The 18,389-nt window shown below is 41.3% G+C and overlaps 1 long non-coding RNA gene across 1 annotated transcript; it reads right to left on the bottom strand.

The window, feature by feature from the left end:
• Window positions 1–4,652: 4,652 nt before the first annotated feature.
• Window positions 4,653–15,403, bottom strand: LOC127356373 (uncharacterized). The gene is made up of 3 exons (XR_007881975.1): window positions 15,355–15,403; window positions 14,436–14,504; window positions 4,653–5,575 (listed from the first exon to the last, which is right to left on the bottom strand). It is a non-coding gene; the product is annotated as an uncharacterized LOC127356373 (long non-coding RNA).
• Between the last annotated feature and the right edge of the window lie 2,986 nt (window positions 15,404–18,389).

The following is an 18,389-nucleotide window of genomic DNA, read 5'->3' as shown; positions in this document are numbered from 1 at the left end:
GTTAGACAATCAGCTCATAAACTAGCTCTTTTTAAGGTCTATTCACGCACACTGCCGGGTCCAGGGGATGCCGGAGTGGATGGATCTCATTGGAGTCTGCGCCGTGAGGAGAGTCCTTCAGCTGCCTCACAGTAGCGCCCTGTTTTCATCCTCCAGGCTTTAACGGGGACATGAGCACAGCAAACAAAATTTAACAAACAATTTTATATTCTATAAGCTGTTTAAATGTGACTTTAAAGTTACAATCCTTACGATTTTGTGTGTTCACATCGGAGTCTGCCACTCAATCGCTGGATTCAAATTGTCTACTTTGCACAGACAAACAGATTCACAGGAAACAATGTAGCATGTAATCCAGTTTTACTGTTTGCAATTTCACCTCCGAGGGATCCGTCTTAAGACAGTTTGTTTATATTAGGTCTTTATGTTTTTAAAAACCGGGTTGATACATTGTCTGATTCTGATTCCCAAATATCAATATCAGTATTGACCAGCACCACTATATCGCCACTGTACAGGCCAGGATATAATATCACTAAGTTAATTTAAGCTTTGATTTGTGTTTATGTTAAATCCTATAATTAATGCTCAAGGATCTGAAAATTATTATTCTACTTAGATGTAACATAGAAGAAATAGAAGAAATTAGACGAAATATGGAAAAGAGACAGATATGTGGAAATCTGGAACTTTCCTCCTCACTGCTTGGCTGAATGCCCCTTTCCTTTCCCTCCTCCACCCTCCCTTGCTTTTCATTCGAATACATTCATATCTGAAAGTGTTGGCTCGGACCAAAAATACTCATGGACTAAACAAAGTGCAGAATGACTTCAGGGTCTGGGATCTTCAAATAAACCCTGCCTGGGTGTCATGGGGACCAGGAAGTGGAATTAACTGCTATATTAGCTGACCTTCATCTTGTTGTTTGTCCCAACCTGCCTGGCTGGGCCCCGGGCTGGCCCGTAACCACGGTCTCCAGGCCCAACAATGCGGGCATTTCCCTCAGCGAAAAAACACAGGGCTGGGGGTTTACTGAGCAAACAAGATGAGCCCTGCCAAACACTCCTCGCTCCCACATTTCACAATCACTTTTTCTAACGCCATTTTTCCCTCTTTGCTCTTGCCCATCCATGGAGCTCTGAGAAGCTACCAGACAGTTCTGGGTCGAGTGTAAGACAGAAATGTTGGAAAACAGAGCGCTGACCTATGTTGAGTTTTAGAAAGAAAACGTTCTTGTTGACACGGTAGGCCTGTAACTCTCAGGACGTCTCGCTTTAGTTTCCAAAGTGGCTGTGACGTAGATGTTAAACTTAATCTCTTCTAAATGACAATCTCAAAAAGATTTCCCCTTTACAACCTGATGTGCAACAGTTTCTAGAGTTACTGGTCACAACATCAGGAAACTATGATCAATATTCATACTTTTCCAGGATATAAACAATAAACAGCCACATGATCCAATGAACACATTTTTTTTCCCCCAAAATATCATAAAATGTAAAAATCTTAGGAAACACGCTTTCTTACCAAGACTTATCCTAGATGAGAGGTGCTGGTAGGCTGATTTTGTTACCTTTGTAAAGAGTCAGGCTAGCTGTTTTGCCTTGTTTCCAGTCTTTGTGCTAAGCTAAGCTAACTGGCTGCTGGCCATAGCTTCAGAGCGAGGTCAATCTTCTCATCTAACTCTCTGCCAGAAAGCGTTATAAAATGTTCTCTAAACGTTTTGCTATAACACTAAATCATTGAGTGAGTATATGACCAGAAACTGTTGAATTTTATTTCAACAAGCAGTATGTTTTAGAGGTTTGGGTCTGCTTTCACCATTAGTCAGTATGTTGTTCCATCCTACTGAACTTGACATAAAAGCAGAGTAAAAATAAAGTGGTCCTGTGCTGCTAATAAATCAGGTTCCTCACTTGCTCGGATTAATACAGGAAGACATCAAACGGTCAGGAAGCAGAAGTGATGTACAAAAACCAGTGGAGAGCTACGGGAAAAAACTTACATTTTACTGCAAGGCCATGCCTTTTTTGTATTTCCTGTGAGTTAAAAAAAACCAAAAAAAACACAGTATCAATTCGTCTCAGAGGAAGACAAAACTATGTCAACAGAAATAGAAAAACATAGCAGGATAATAAAATATAATGTTTCTGGGACGCCCTGGAAGCTCACCTGGTGGAGCGTGCACCTCTTGTACTAAGGCTGAGTGCTCAGCAGGCTCAGTGGCCCGGTTCGGTATATTATATTAATACAAAATATAGCATTAAAATATTACTATATTTCTGAGCTTTGAGGGTTGTAGCCCAAATCCTTCCTCACAGGGTATTAAACAGTGGAAACAGAATGTCAGAAATACGACAAATATCAATGCTCAGGATCAAAGAGAGAAGAAGGAAATCGCACCTCCTGTTTAGATACGAGGTCTGATGGTGCTATTTGGACGGTGTCTATGTGTGTCACAGAGGGTGGTTGGATTCAATCTTGTTGCGGCATCAAAGTGGGGTGGCCATCAAAAGCCCAGCATCAGCGCAGGGATCAAACACGTCTCAGTCACAGCAATCATCCACAGGGTCACAGGAGGAGGACCTGGGTCAGACCGCCAGCCAGGAGGAAATCTATTTACACATACCGCGATCACACACACACACACACACACACACACACACACACACACACACACACACACACACACACACACACACACACACACACACACACTCACCTTCAGGATGGTGACCTTGGGTTTCTTGCTGTTTTATTATAGATGCTGTTATTTGAATATTTTGATGGTTATTTTCAAAGAAGGATCCACAGAGGTTTTGTGTTACCTATTAATTTGTACTGTAAACCCAGAGTCACTTTTTGTAAAGGCACTTTGATTACATTTGTGTTCTGCAAAAGAAAAATCTTAAATCTTAAAATCTTTTAGTGACTTTTCCTGCACATACATAACGCATGCTGTGACAGGTATGTTTGTTGGAAATAACAGTGTATACCACCAGGCTGAATGATGTGTGTCTACTCTGTACAACTCAAATTAACAGTAACTTACTGGCAACAATTATCCAGTAGCTGCTGTATGTCATGCTACGGTAAGCATACTGTTAAATAAAGTACAGTATTATACTGTTATTTTACAGTGCTACTGTATAACCTATTGGTCTATTTAAGATCAGAATGTGGAGACTGCAAAAATGTTACACACTGATGTTAAGCAGGGTGAGGATTTCAGGTTTTAGGTATGAGTAATGGCTAAATAAAACTGTATTGGTAAATAAATGATGATGTCGCTAGATAGAGAGTTAAGGAAGTATAATTAATCCTGAGAGGAACATGATTGTGTGAAGTAATGTTCATGGAAAATCATCCAATAGATTTCAGTCTGGAACAAAGTGGTGGACCGACAGACCAACATTGCCATCCATAAACAACGCTAAACAAACATTAAACCTCCTACTGAGATACTTCAAATTAATTAAAGTAGCATGGTGATTTTCTAGCTGTACCTGTTCAGATATTATCTTAGAGGACTTCACAACGCTTTTGTGTCATCAGTCCAGTGAGGCCCACCCGCTCCCCGATCTCCAGCTAAGAGTTCATGTAGGAGCAGGTACACTTGCTGTACAGTGCATAGCATTAAATGTACAACAAAGGGTCTTTCAACATAAGTATAAAAGAATTCCTGCAGGCCCATCGAAGGGAAAGCCCTGTGATCCCTGCTGCGAGTGTCTGACCAGAGGCACAGACCGTCCAGCCCTTGGCATTACACTCGTCCTCTGCGGCCAGGAAAGGAAAACAGTGCTCTTGACTCACATTCTCTGCTCATCCAATCATGTTTAGGATTCCTGAGTGATGTGTGCTGTCTGCTTCCATCTGGACAGCAGCTCCTTTTTCCATGATGAAAGAGAGGACAGAATGTTGTGAACCTGCATGGGAAATTGATGTCTTTTCTTTTTGCTTTTTACCAAAAAGGACACCAGGACTGTGAAATACTACCATAATGGGCGATCACATCTAATGCGAGACTCGCCACACAGGCTGGTACATGCACGCACAAGATAACTTGCCATGCCTGTAAATCAACAGGTCCCAAATTTGTTTTGCTTGGGAAAACAAGCACTCCACGTCCAGACCAATTTAACAACTAAGCTGTCCTCATGCCGTTGAGGGAAACGTTGATAAACCGAGTACTTCTAATGACACGAACCCATTACCAGAGTGTGTCAGTGCATCTCAATACATGTACATCTCACAGGGGGAGGTGTGAATCTTTTAGCACCTTAATAAGCAGTGTCTAGACGCATGTGTACTGCAAATTACCTGCAATTAATTCTTTGTAAATAAAAAAAGCTTTTGACAATAGTACAGTGTATAATGCTGATGTATGCTGCTGTGCTGTAATGCTGTTGGAAAATATGCCTCATTTAAACACACTGACACTCAAACATGTATTCAACTAATCTCAAGGAGCTTGAAGTTGTCAGGGGCGGGGCCAGAACCAGGAGCCAGGATTTGATTGGCCCCCCTTGGTGCGCCTACCAGCATCAGAAGGTAATAGGTAGTTGACTTTTTAGTATCATGGATGGATTACTGAACTTATCAAATCAAATCAACTGAAGTGACACACACAAAACAACAAATATTAATGGAGCTCTTAATAATTATTTTAATTCATTTTTACAAATGAGTATAAATGAAAAAAGCTTCTTAACCTACCCCTGGAAGTTGTATAGTTTGTCTCTCAGACAACGGATCAGGATTGGGTCCCGTTATATTTCCCATCTTGCACTCATTCTATGACTCATTCTCACCTCTGTCTTTGTCATTAAGCAATCATTACAGACGCCTTGCTGACCTCTTCCTTCACTAATGCTTGTTTTTCCCTCCATGCAGAGCGCCTCCACCACTTTCAGCAGCCAAACTTTTCTCTCAGGCGCAGAGGAATCGCTCTCGCTAACAATCTTTGACGCTGAGGTAGCCCCCAGATAGTCACTCTGTGGGGTTTACTGAGGATGTGTGCGATCTGTCTCTGCTTTGATCCAGACAGAACTAGAGGATGTTATACACAAGCAAGGAAGAGGGTGGCGTCACATTATCTGTGCTCTCTGGTCTGCTCCAGTCTTCCAGTTTGGACAGGATGGGACAGCATGGGGACTCGTGACAGACACATTCCCTTTCAATTTCACATGGAGTTTTCTCACAACATAAGTGCTTAAGACTGCAGAGTGTGTATCAAGATTTTACTGGCCGGCCTGTCACGATATCTTGTTTTTTAAACCTTATGTCTTTTATTATGTCTATAGGCATTTGACAGCATCAGATCTGTTAAGTGTTGCTCATTTTGTTTGAGATCTACAAGGTATTTCTCATAAGCCTGAGTCTAATCTTTGCTTCATATCCACATCACTGTATCAGATTTGCTGTTCATGTTACATTAGATTCGACAGATGAGCTAATGACAGAGCATGCTGTGTCAACTTGGACGAAGAGATGCAGTCAAAACAACGTCCAGACCTTGACATCCACAGGAACAATCCTTCCGATGGAGCCGAGGGGAGGATTACCGGTGTGACAGCTGAAACACATTGAAAGATGGTAATCATTAACCACTTTAAATAAGACGTCAGATCGGAGAGGTCAAGACTGCATCAATAACATGGCGAACCGCAGGCACCAGAGCCTGTACGTGACTTTTACTGGGGCAGGCAGATCATATGGAATAGATAGATGTGAGCCCTGAATCCCTTTTATTAGACTATTTCACCTTGCGTTCTGCATCAACAAAAAGGAGAGTGGAAACAGTCTCCGTGTAGACTCAACAAACTAAAGGTGTGTGTGTGTGTGTAATAGAAAGCATTCCTGACTGTACAAAACCAAATGAACATGGTATGTGTATCTGTATACACTGATTTCAATGTCCAGCATGCGTGTGAAGCTTGACTGGGTTCCCCTCTATTCTCTCCAGGGGAGGTGTTGTGAAAAACTCGATGGACGTCTCTCTTCCCAGCATCTGGCTCTTAGAAGTGTCTGCGAACACATGGGCCCATTAGTTCCACCTCCGGGTGGACTCCCGCCCAATCCAGACTGATGTGATCTCACAGGGGCCCGGGCCAGCCCTCCCTGGGGACCCATAACCACCCAGGCACCAGAACAAATAGCTCAGCGCTTACGCACACTTCTTTATGGCAGGTGATTCCTTGCCCTGTTTCCAGAGCATACAGGAACTTCAAAGTCTCACACTCAGACCGTTGTTCTCACCCTTGGCTTCCTCATCTCTAACCTGCCACGCAGTTGGATTCTGTGCTGAAGCCAGGGTGAGGTCACTAAGGTGGGTGTGTAGGTGTGCTTTGATGCTAGAGAAAGGAACCGAGTACTAAAAATGTGTTCATATATACTGTAGGAAATAAAGGAAGTTACTGTGCTACTGTCCTCCATATAACTCCCCCTGTAAAACCACAATGGCAAGAAAATTGATAAGTGTATTTCCTACATTTTTGAATTATGACTTTAAGAACAGTTGACCCTTCACTAAACAACACACAGTGCAGTTTACAATGACAACAATGTCTGAAGTAACAATTTTCCCTAATTAAGCTAACGTAGCTTCATGAGTTGGAAAGCACTTATGGCTGGATACATGCTGGGGTTAAATTGGGAGTTGTTATGAGGCAGGTGTAGGAGGCAACGCATCTCTCTCGTCGCTCTCGTAGGTCCAAGCTGGGTTAGTTAAGCTCTTATCCAAGCCCTCTTCCTGAGGCGAAGCACCACTTGCAGTAACATTTTGACTGCCAGGTTTGGAGAATGCCGCGAGGCAGCGAACGTCTCACAGTGGATGTGTTAGTCAGCAACGAAGCATTTTCCAACATAACCTGCAATCCTTCAAAATAATGTAGTTACTTAATGATATACTTCTTTGCTTTGAAAGTAGTTACAACTATAGGTAAGCTAGTCGGCATGCTAACTGTTGCAACTTAACACTAGGAGCAGAAAACACACTTTAAACTCTTTAAATTCAGAACATAATTTATCCCCATGCACACCTCTACAACATGTGGAGCTCGACAGGCTTGTTGTGCCTAGTTACGGTTGCTAAGGGTGCAATTATTGGATAATCGCTGTTCGGTGGAACGGTCAGTTGTCTCAAGAAGCTAAACAGACTGATTAGTTCAGAATGTATTTTTCTTTCCTGTCCATCATGTTTGATTTAGTTTGACATTAGCTCATAGCAAAGGCTGTGTGCCACAGTAAGTCATGCTGACTGCCCACTGAAGTGCTGAAAGATCAGCCAGTAGGAGTCAGAGGAGAGGAAATGGATGGCAGAGGGAGAGATGCGTGAGGAGTGGAGGTTATCCACCAGCTGAGGAAACACATCGGCTGGCATGTCCAAGCTTTTGGTGGTGAAAATCAGCTCTGGGGCCAATGAAAATGTTTGTGTAGAAAAGTTTAAAACATCCACACAGGAAATAAGAAGACTACTCTTCACTGACAGGAAGCATACATCCTCTTACACACACATTAGACAAGCACAGCAAAGGACAAATTCTTCCTGACACCCGTGGGTAGGACTCAGTTGTAAATGTGCTGTATTTCCACCATAGGAATTAAATGTCACAATGGCAGAGTTAGCTGTTGAAATCCTTACACATTCACTGATTGAAGAACCAGATACAATCATTGTGTTAGACTCCACTGTTTTCTTTTTATTGTGGTATGATTTTTGACCCCTACTGTGCATCAGCGCAGCCTTTAGGGGACCACTAGTTTCATCTCATGCCAGAGCTGAATGGAAAACCATTTGAATACACGAAACTTGCTGGATATGTAATTCATTCATTTTTTTGTCTGTCATCGCACACTATGAAGGAGATCTTTCACAGTAAATATGTAAAAACCTCTCTGGTGTGTGGGGGGATCTCCAAAGTTACATTATAATTAATCCTGAGGAGGAACATACATGAACATACATACAGAACATGAAGGTCTGCAACAAATGTAATGGTAATCCATAGCTGTCGAGACATTTCACCAACACAACTAGTAGCTGTTGAGATTATTTTAGTTTAGACTGAAAAAGTGGACTGACTGACCAACATATAGAATGGCTAAACTTTGCCCTCTTACCTCACTCCAAGTCTCTGCTCTTAATTCAACCTGCTACTAGCTGCCATATTTGCCAGTGGAGAGAAAGGCATGTCGTTTTATCTGCTGGGTTAATAAACATGGCAGATTTAAATTTCCTGAGGCATGAATGGCAATAGAGAGGAGGCATTACAGCTAATGGAATTACAGAAACATGTCACAGAGAAGCACTAAATTTGTGTATGCCCCTTTTTTCTTTTTTTTCTAGATCAACTTTAAAGCCTTGTAAGGCCTGAACTGGACACCAAACAAGGGAAAATGTGTCTCAGTGTAGAAACCACGAGAGATTCAGGTCTGTTGAACCTTCACATATAATGGAGGTGAAACAAACAGAAACTGTGGACCTGGAGATGACATCACCAGCCAAAGCTCTGTTGCCAGACACTCAATGTAGGGAATATCTTTTTTCCAACACTTGGCAAGGGAAACATGTACACTCCAATCCCCTTTTATTGCTATTTACCTCTTTGCCAAGCTTTGTTGAAAGCACATAGTTTCACAAGATAAATGTGAAACTGAAAAAAGACTCTACAGCACAGCTTCCACCACCACCCAGCCCTCCCTCAGGTTTCAGCTCTGCACATTATCTGTGTGCTTCTAGTTGTCCTAAACCCAAGTCTTTTAGTGTTGATTCTTCCCACCTATAAAAAGGATTCAGCTTTTAGTGTTGTATCTCATTAAGCAGCCAGAGAGGTGCAGCAGCATGATAAGATAGCTCAGGTGGTCTGACCTGCAACAGAACAGCACTCAGCCACCCCACACTTTTTCTAAATATGTACACAAGTGCACAGGAGAGCGCCAGTGAGCCCAGAGGAGACCGTGCTGGCGCCCGCTGCTACACCCGCGGATCATAAATCCACCATCGGACAGGCAGGCTGAGCCGGAACGTTTAGACACTGTGGGCCAGGTGATTTATGGATCGATGTAACCTCTGGAGTTTAAAAATAACAAGAGCAAATCTCGCCTGGGATGGAATACCTCTACACTGCACTGATACTGTAAAACCACTTTAAAGACATTTCATCCACTCAACGGGAAAGCGTGAGTTAGAAAAATTGCATGAGTTATGTGATAGAGACGGTTATATATTATGAAAGACCCCCAGCCCCTATATTTTAATAAAATGCTTAAATGGAGCCGGTGTAATGCAGGGAGCTTATAGTCTCTTTTAGCAGCTGAAAACAGAGGGAGTTTAATGAGAAGTCGTTAATGGAAATATTATTGGAGCGCACTGTTAACAGCCTCTTTCCTCACTGCTCAGGCCAAAGCCATTTCCTTCTGACTTCTTTGTACATGCTGTTTAGATCGAACATCACTCACTCCCCACAAGAACCCCCCCCCCCAGTGACCTCCGCCAGCTCCCACCAGCTCCCTGCTACACAAACCAGCACCTGCAGGACAGAGGAGAGTGCCAGTAACTCACACTGAGGCAGATCCCAGGTCAGGCCTTTTTCTGCGTTAAGGCCTTCCTGCACATCGAGGATTTACTCTGATGACAGAACCCGCCACTTCCTCACTGGGCCTCACGTTTAATGGAGTGCAAAGTTTCCTTTAATATTTCTACAGGTGTCGGGGATGAGGATACTGTAGCTCAGGGGTCTTCTTTTAATGGAAAGCCTCGTAAAAATTTCCATAAAAGCTCCTTTTTAAGCGGACAGGGGATATAAAATATAGAGCAAAGGAAGATTATAAGAGCTTCACTTTTTGAGGGTTGTGTTATCAAACCGAGGGCAATCTGTTTGGCTTAATTTATAGTATTCCTGCGGGTTTGTTTGTTTAAGGAATTTGTATGTAGCTGTTCATCTAATTTAGAGCTCTATTGGATGTTTCACTTCTTGGGGCAGCCTGTTTTTCTTGCTGAAAAGAAGTAAACTAAGAAAACATGATCCTATCCGTGTTACATTACATGCTGGTTATACAGCGTGTGGTGAAGATAACCTCCTCTCACACACTTCATCACTCCACAGGACAACACAATTTGTCTTCATTTGCCTCCCCAGAAAAAGTCATGTACCCTTTGATACCAAAGACCGCAATTTCAACTTAATAATGAGGGAATGCAGACAGATTGCTGTTCTTCTGCTAGCACTTATTTCTGTGGCTCACACAAGAAGCATTCACTGTGGTAGGTGTTGTTATGTTTAAAGGCACTGAGGAACAATCTAGCGCTGTTTCCCCGACCGCATACAGCTGTCATCATCCCCCTTCACAAGGCCTAGATGAGCAGGAACACACTAATCATGTCATCACTGTTCTGCATAGGAGCGAGAGCCCTATTTAGCAAGATAGCAGCTTGTAATTACACTGTCCTCCGGGGCCGCGGCATTGTGGTGGGCCTGGCCAACGCCAAGAAAAGCAGTGGAGGAGCTGATTAACTTGGACTTGGCGTCTTGCATTCTTTTGCAATGCCTTGCTGCACCTAGTTGCTGGTGCGCTCCGAAAACGATCGCCTCGAATGGTGTTCATTAATGACAAGTTTATGTTCCTGAAATACCTCAAAGACCTCCGCGCGCACACAGCGTAAACACACAAATGGAAATATGGTGCCACACATAAATTTTTATGCCTGCAGTTTTTAAACACACAAACAAAGACAGGCACAGTCACATATTCAGACATTCTGCAGCAACCATTGCTGGAGGCTGACTCAACATTTTCATATAAATATGTTCATAAAACTACTTAGTACTACACTATGTATATTAGCGTGATAATATTTAGTAAACAAAATTTGAGGAATGGATGTCTCAACAAAAGTTTTTCTGGAAATCTATCCAATAGTTGTCAAGACATTTCACTCAAAACCACAAATGTGAACCTCATGCTGGTGCTAGATGAAAAGTCAAGAGATTCCCAGTGTCTTTGTGATTCATCCTTTTGGGACCACGAATATCTGTACAAAATTTTGTTTAAAAAAATTCACACATTATTGGGAAAAATCTTGAACCATTCTTCCACCCAAAGTACTTTTAGTCCCAGGAACTATTTTTCAAGGAACTTTTCGAGGAACCGCAAAGTCAGGTTTGCACACAACTGTATGTCAACGAGCGAAGACGAGCAATCGTAGGCCATCTGTTGTATGCTCGTTTCTCTAACTCTGTTGAACAAAAAGAAAAGAAAAAGAAAGAAAATGGTGGCTGAAACAAAATGCTGCAAGTACTCGACCAATCAGAAATGTTCAGCGCTGCAAGCCCCACCCTCCAAGTTCCTTTAGGGAATTGCTACCCCCCCAGCAGGGACTTTTCAGGAGTAAAATAATGCCCCTGGTACTTCATTTAGACCTTGGTCCCTGCAGTTGAGTTCCTCCACAGGTTCCTAGTTCCTGGGGAACTCGTAGAGCTCCTGCAGTGGAAACTCAGCGTTATGCACTGATCTGTTGTGGAGGTTGAGGGGTACAGCATAGATCTCCTGAAGACAGATCTCCCTCTCTCTTGAGAAACCCTTGAGAAAAAGTTTAACATATTGCCAGTCTAACATTTGAAATCGCACATACCAGACAATAACCCAGCTATCACTAGGGCCACCTAGTCTTATTGTTTTTGGGAAGACATGTAGACTATTTATTGCCTGGGTTGGTCTTCACCAGGACTCGCTCTGCCCCTGCTCTAACTCAGTCTCAAACAGATTTAGATCTGGTGAAATATACTTGGACTTGCTTCAGGTGGACTTCCTCACTGCACATTCTGCACACACATTCACAAGGACACCACCAGCAAATGGGTGACATGGAAAAAGAGCCACCACCCTTCCACACTGGGAATGCCTCGCAAGGATATCCTGGTACAAGCTGTTAGCATGGCATTCCTGGCCAGTATGCTTCCTATCGTTTGGATGTAATTTGTATACATTTTACAATATATATCACATTTCTAAATATCACCTGCACTGAGCAATACGTTACTGCACATAGTGTTTAAACTTAAACACCTTCTGACAAATAGAATATTTAGAGAGTAGGAGGACCAAGCATGTAATAATAATAAACAAGACCATCTGTGAGAACACCGTGTCGACGCAATCACAGTTATGGATCACAGTGCTTTACATGCATGGATTTTACAGCATAAACATCTCTGTGTTTTGTCAGTGGCGGCTGGTGAATGTTCATCGAAGAGCGCAGCTCAGCCAATGAGGTGAAAATTTTATTTTCTGGTTTTGTAAGAACTAAGCTGTGTGCTGTTACTACATCATGTGCAAGTCTTTGTAAACAGAGGTGATATAAGCGCATACCAGAGTTTTCAACACACACAGTATCTGCTTTATGTCCCCGCCACAATAACATCAAATTCCTTAATTCAAAAAACCAAAGAATACACAGTGAAAATACAGATTTTAAGAAGTCCTGTTTGCATCCCGTTTGATGGTTTTACAAATTGGCGACACTACAGATAAAACCTCCACAAGCTGTCTGCTTTTGGCACAACCTGTTTGTTGAAGTGTGTTAGAAAAAACAACAGCTCAATATAAACCTATGATAGATGTTTAACTGATTAATGCAACAAACGGTTTTATCCTGGGGTATCGATGTAATCCTTCACCTAGGATCCAGCAGCGTAGCGGTGGTGTGAAGATTAGAAGCTTATCCAATTAGCCTTGCGCTAAGACCGGCTGAGCCAATCAGGCACATCTAAAGGCCGCGGCCACACTGAAGTGCTGCCGGGCTGCCACAGATCAGTAGAGCCACAGAGAAAAGTGAGGGGCCTAAACACTGGAATAATGGGGTGATCTCTGTTTTTCACAAACTAATATTCAATTAACGCATTCTCAAATTGGTTTTGAACTCGTATTAGAGAGGGGAAAGCCTAGATAATTCAAGCGTGAATAATGCTATTGAAGCTTGCAGAGACCCCACACTGTCTTTCTCATTGTTCACACACAGACAGAGAAAAAAGGTAGATCCAATAAGAGTTTTAAGGTTTTGATTAAATTACTACGTTGTCTACACAAATTTTGTTTGATTCACATAGAATTTCAGGTTTAAATGAAACTCAACTTACCCAACAACACACTAAACTAAGACACTTCTTGCACTCGTGTTGGTGTATTTTCACTCATTAATAAAGACGGATGAGACTGGGCTTAATAAAACATCCTGCACATCAAGACAAATCACTGTGTTGGACTGACTCTGATATGCTAGCAGCACAAATGACAGCAAATTGCCTGAAGTCATTCATAATTAGGGGATGAGCTGTGCCAAAGCTTACGACATGATGATTGTGGGCCACCTCTGTGGTTTCCACTCATGGATACTACTCCGGAGTTTCCAGTAACATTTCCATGGGCAGTAATATCCTACCTCCATTCTCTTCTAAATACTGCCCTCTGCAGGGGAGAAGTGGTATGGTTCTACATGTGGGAACAATAAGTCTACTTTTGAATCGACGTGCAATAAAGGGAGACTGTTTTTTGGTCATGCTTCCTACATAGAGATTAATGTTACACGCAGGGAGCTTTAAAGGCATTTTGAATTGGAGTTTGGTGCCTTTCATGTTTGGTATAATTCACCCTGCTACGACACCACCCAGGAGGTCAGCTGCAGAGTGCAACTGAAGACTCTTTCAGTGAAGGTGCCACAGGTCATTTATGTCTAAGAGAGAATTATGACTATTTTTTCCTCATTTGTCATCACTGCAAAGCTCTGGGTACATCGTCATGAATGTGTTTCCACCCACACAGCTGGGTGGTCTGCCAAGCTGAATGTGACCCCAATAAAGACCTTTGAGCCGAGCGGCTCTGAAAAGCGCCTGCTCTAGCATGAACCTCACTTTTGTTGAAGTGTCAAGGGGCACTGATTCATGACACATTATGCAAAACACAAAGGTTTAAATGGAAGGCCTGTTTGCTACTGAAATATATGACAGCTGACTTTTATCATATCATATGAAATGTCACTCTCTTGTCTTTTTGTCCAGGAATGAAGATGACATGTTCTTTAGCTTTTGTGCCATCCAGGTCCTTGTGACAAACAATTAAAATCCAAATGTGTCAGATTCTTTGTAAAAACATCATTCATTCAAACGTCATTCAAGGCAGGTTATGTGAGTTGCAAGTTCCAAGTTCTTATCAGTCATGAACTAACTTTTTTAACAAAATAGTAAATGATATTCAAAGTTACACACAGCTGAGGTGGCCACTAGCCAGTGATGGGGAGAGTGCAGACAACTGATCAGTAATCAGAAAGATGTTGACACACCAGTTTCAGAAAACTGTGATTGTTTATGCATTATTGTCCAAATCCTTATGACAATGTGGAACTTTTCTCCATTGCTTCTGAATCTAAAATGTCAACTCACCCTCATCTTGGCAATAATCATACGGCGTCTTCTGGGACTGTTTAAAGGGGAGGGGAATCCAACACCTTCCTGCAAACAATTTATTTAGACTTAAATGTATACATATGAGTCAAGCAGATTAATGCATATTTATATTTTATTATACAAAGCTCAAGGTGAGCCCTCAAATGTATTCACGTTTTCTGTAATAGAGGACTACAGAAACCAGAAAATAATTCACATTTTGAGAAGCTGAAATCAGAGAATTTGGATTTTTTTTTTTTTTTTTCTTAAAACAATGATTAGAGTTGGTTATTAATCAATGAATCCTTTACTTGTTGCAGCTCAGTACAGAGTACACTAGGCTATAAAAACTATTCATAGCTATTGACAGAATCATCCATTTCAGTTCCTACATGTCCTGTACCTGAACCAGGTCTCATGGGGCTGTAGCGTGGACCCTACTGTATATCCCAGCATGCATTGCGTGAGAGTGGGCTACTGTACACCTTGGACAGGTTACTGGTTTATGACTTTGAGTCGGTAATTCATTGTAAGTATGAAATGTGACAGTCAACTTATACTCAGCCTACTGAGTGTGACAGTTGTGATGTAAAATAATTTAAACGCTGTCTTCGTAAATAACAGTACAAAGACACTTATATATATATATTATTACATATTACAGTAGGAAAGGCACATGTGTTACTAATAACATTAACGATTTAAGTGTCCCAGGAAGCCATAACAGTTAGCATGATGCTAATACACGAGAGGCACAAACTAGCATGTTGCCTAAAACCGAAGCAGCTAAAGATAATTCACTTTTACTTTAATTATTTACACCTGCGCCTTTCCTACTGTTTACATGTCAAAATGTCTTCCGTGAAAAAGGCCCATTTGTACTTAATGGCAAAGATTTTAGTGGAATATAACCTACCGCGTTTCCATGTGTGACAGGTGTATTAAACGAGGCTTACTAGAGACGGGTGCTGACTATCACCTGGAAGAAAGGACGTCAGGTGCATCAGACCTGTGGGGCTGAAAGGTTAGAGCATTTTAATGATTACAAAACACTCTCTTAAACACACTTACATATCTAATAGTCCATTTAGAAATATTTTTTAGTCTTCTTTGGCATCAGGAATGTTTCCCTCTTAAAAAGTAAATTAAATTTAAATACAATTACAGTAAGGGTTGACTTGAGAATTGATGTTAAGGTAGCTTTACTGCAACCTCTTACAAAAGTTAAATGACCTAAGGTTACTTAAGTTACAGTTACTAAATCCTTTATCCTTTAGTCCTTTAGTCCTTTAGTTATGATCAGGTTAGCCAAAATGGGATTTCCCCCTCTATAATTTGAATACAGTTATAATAATGTAAATTATCCTGTTATTCACAGGAAGAAATCTCTGGATAAATCCAGTTTTATTGCTGCAATAGTGTTTTTTTGCTCTTGTCCTATTAATTGCTTCTAGTCCCTTGTGACCCCATGCTTTTCATAAGGAAGATGTTTAATATTGTAAATGAAAGCACTGTTTGAGGTGAAGCACACTCTTGTAAGTCAGAAGTGATTGCTCACATTGGTATTACATTAACAAGTTATGAAGTAGCGTCTATGTCAGTCAGCTGCTGTTCTACACTGCGGCGTCTTCCCAGCTTCCCTGCACAGTTGCCTCAGAGGCTGATGTGACATGATACTGTATAACTGGTTCTGCCTCAGCCCTGCAGCCACTGAGAATATATCTGATTGACTCAACAGGAGGGATCATGTGTGGATGTGTGTATCATTTCATATAAATTCAGGAGGTTATAGGACAGTAGTAGGTCTTATCACCAGCTCATCTTCCTGACGGCCAAAGCTCTGAGGCTGGACAACACTGCAAATCGCCAGTGGAGATTAATGGCTTTTCTTGCCAACTGAGAGTAAATATAAAATGTTGTATTCAGTGGGGCTTTAAGCTCACAAATGCACATTACTTATTGTTTACTTTTATTGTCTGTGTACACTGTTGACAATTAACTCGCTGAACAGGCACAATGGTTGAGCCTCCTGGGTTTCAAGAGGCTCATTATTCTTAGGATGATGTATCAGGTGAAGTCTTGCACCTTTTTATAGAGATTCAGTCCAAGTACATATATGATTAGTGCATGCAAGCTGGATGTTTTGTAAATGATATAAAATATTATGCAACAAAGTGAAATTACAGTCAGTACTTTGTGGAGTGACTTTATTGTAAAGTTATCTGAGAACAGTTTTCATTGGCTGCATTCTTAGATTTCCTCCCTTCCTCCCTTCCTCCCTTGCACATTAGTTCATGTTCAGCCAAGTTGGATAGGGAGCATCATAGCAGCTATCATCATCAGCCAATAAATCTTTAATGGTATTCAAAACCAGGCTTTGGTCGTGCGGCTCAGTGGCTCCTACAGTCTTGTTCTGTTACCACATCAGTGTTGATTTAACTGTGTGTTGAAAAGATCACAGCCCTGTTGGAAAACCTCAATTTAGGATCTTGAAGGAGGTCTTCTTAGGATTATAACCATAACATCAGCATAAAAATAACCTTTATTAAGTATAATTCATTGAATCATGGTATGTGTCTTTGACACAATTTTAAAGGGTATACTGAATTATTGTGGCACAAATGGCTGTTTTACTGCTCTGTATGGAAAGTGGCAAATGCTGCTTTGACAGCTGACTGAGGTGTGATCAGAGGGTCAACATTTCAACAAATAGGCCTTTTTCACAGAAAGCATTTTAACATGTAGGAAAAGCATAAATGATAAAACTATTGATGGCTGAATTGCATTTTACTGTGACACTTGAACAGAACAGAGCCATTATCAGCAACTCCTGGTCTCTTTTCTTCTATGACAAATCAAAATGTCTGCCATGACAACGGCCAGTAAAGAGTCACACTGTCAAAATCTTCTGCCTTATACAGTATGAACAGCATTTATGGTAATGATTGAAAATGAAATTGCCTGGAAAATGTTGCATTTGTGACCTAAGTATTTAAAAGTTTAGTTGTAAACTTCTATCTTATAAGCTGTGTAGGTCTGTGACATAATCATAATCATTATTGATGAAACAGCTGGCATACTGGTATTTATTAGCTGCTGTTTCTTCACACCATCTCCTCCCAGTGATGGTTTTATAGTAAAACCAAAGCTTGAAGTTGCAACAAAGCCTCTACCCCTTTTCAGTAACAGTGCGGGGCTTGTGTAAGTAGCACAAAACTAGATGAATAGTAGTTTGTATTTTGTTGATGCTACAATGTGCGACCTCCAATTTGTATTGCATTTTTGTAGCGCGTGCTCAGCTGCACTAGCAGGTGCATGGTCAGAGTGTGCAGACATACTGATTCAGCAGAAACCTCCACCTGCACACGGGTACTTGGAGACAAATTCATCTCAACCAGCCAGAACAATGTTGTGGCCTGTCATGTGTAACAGATCCTGGTGCTGCTGTGAGTGGTGCTATGTTATCTGTGTGATCATCAGTGTCCCCACTGTTAACGCTGTTGAATATTCATTTGTTGTTTTGAGTCCTTTCATTAAGTTACACATCAGATTTAAATCTTACCAGTAGAGGGAGCTATAACACAAGTCATTTGAACATGTAGCGTCCCTACTGAAGTACTTTGTCTTATATTTAAAATAGTTTGTCAACTTGTGTGTATTCATTAAGCACCTTTTCCTAAATAATAAAAGTAATAGGGTTAAGAATATTAATGTTGTTGTCTTTGTGTGGTGTTGCAGTGGTACTTCTGACAACTTTACTTGACTTTCCCATAGATGGAAGCATCATTAACCAGCAGAGTGTGACCCTCTCAGTTTGACAGCCTTCTTGTAGTTCATCCTCCACTCCTTCAGATGCTGACTCATGTTAGGCCTTGTTCATAATTACCATCTATTCAAATGCACATACAAACAGCCAGCACTCGTTATTGTAGTTTTTTTAAACCATGAATG

The sequence above is a fragment of the Dicentrarchus labrax genome, unplaced genomic scaffold (assembly GCF_905237075.1).
Source record: "Dicentrarchus labrax unplaced genomic scaffold, dlabrax2021, whole genome shotgun sequence".
NCBI lineage: Eukaryota > Metazoa > Chordata > Actinopteri > Moronidae > Dicentrarchus > Dicentrarchus labrax.
This window is presented reverse-complemented; position numbering and strand designations above follow the sequence as displayed.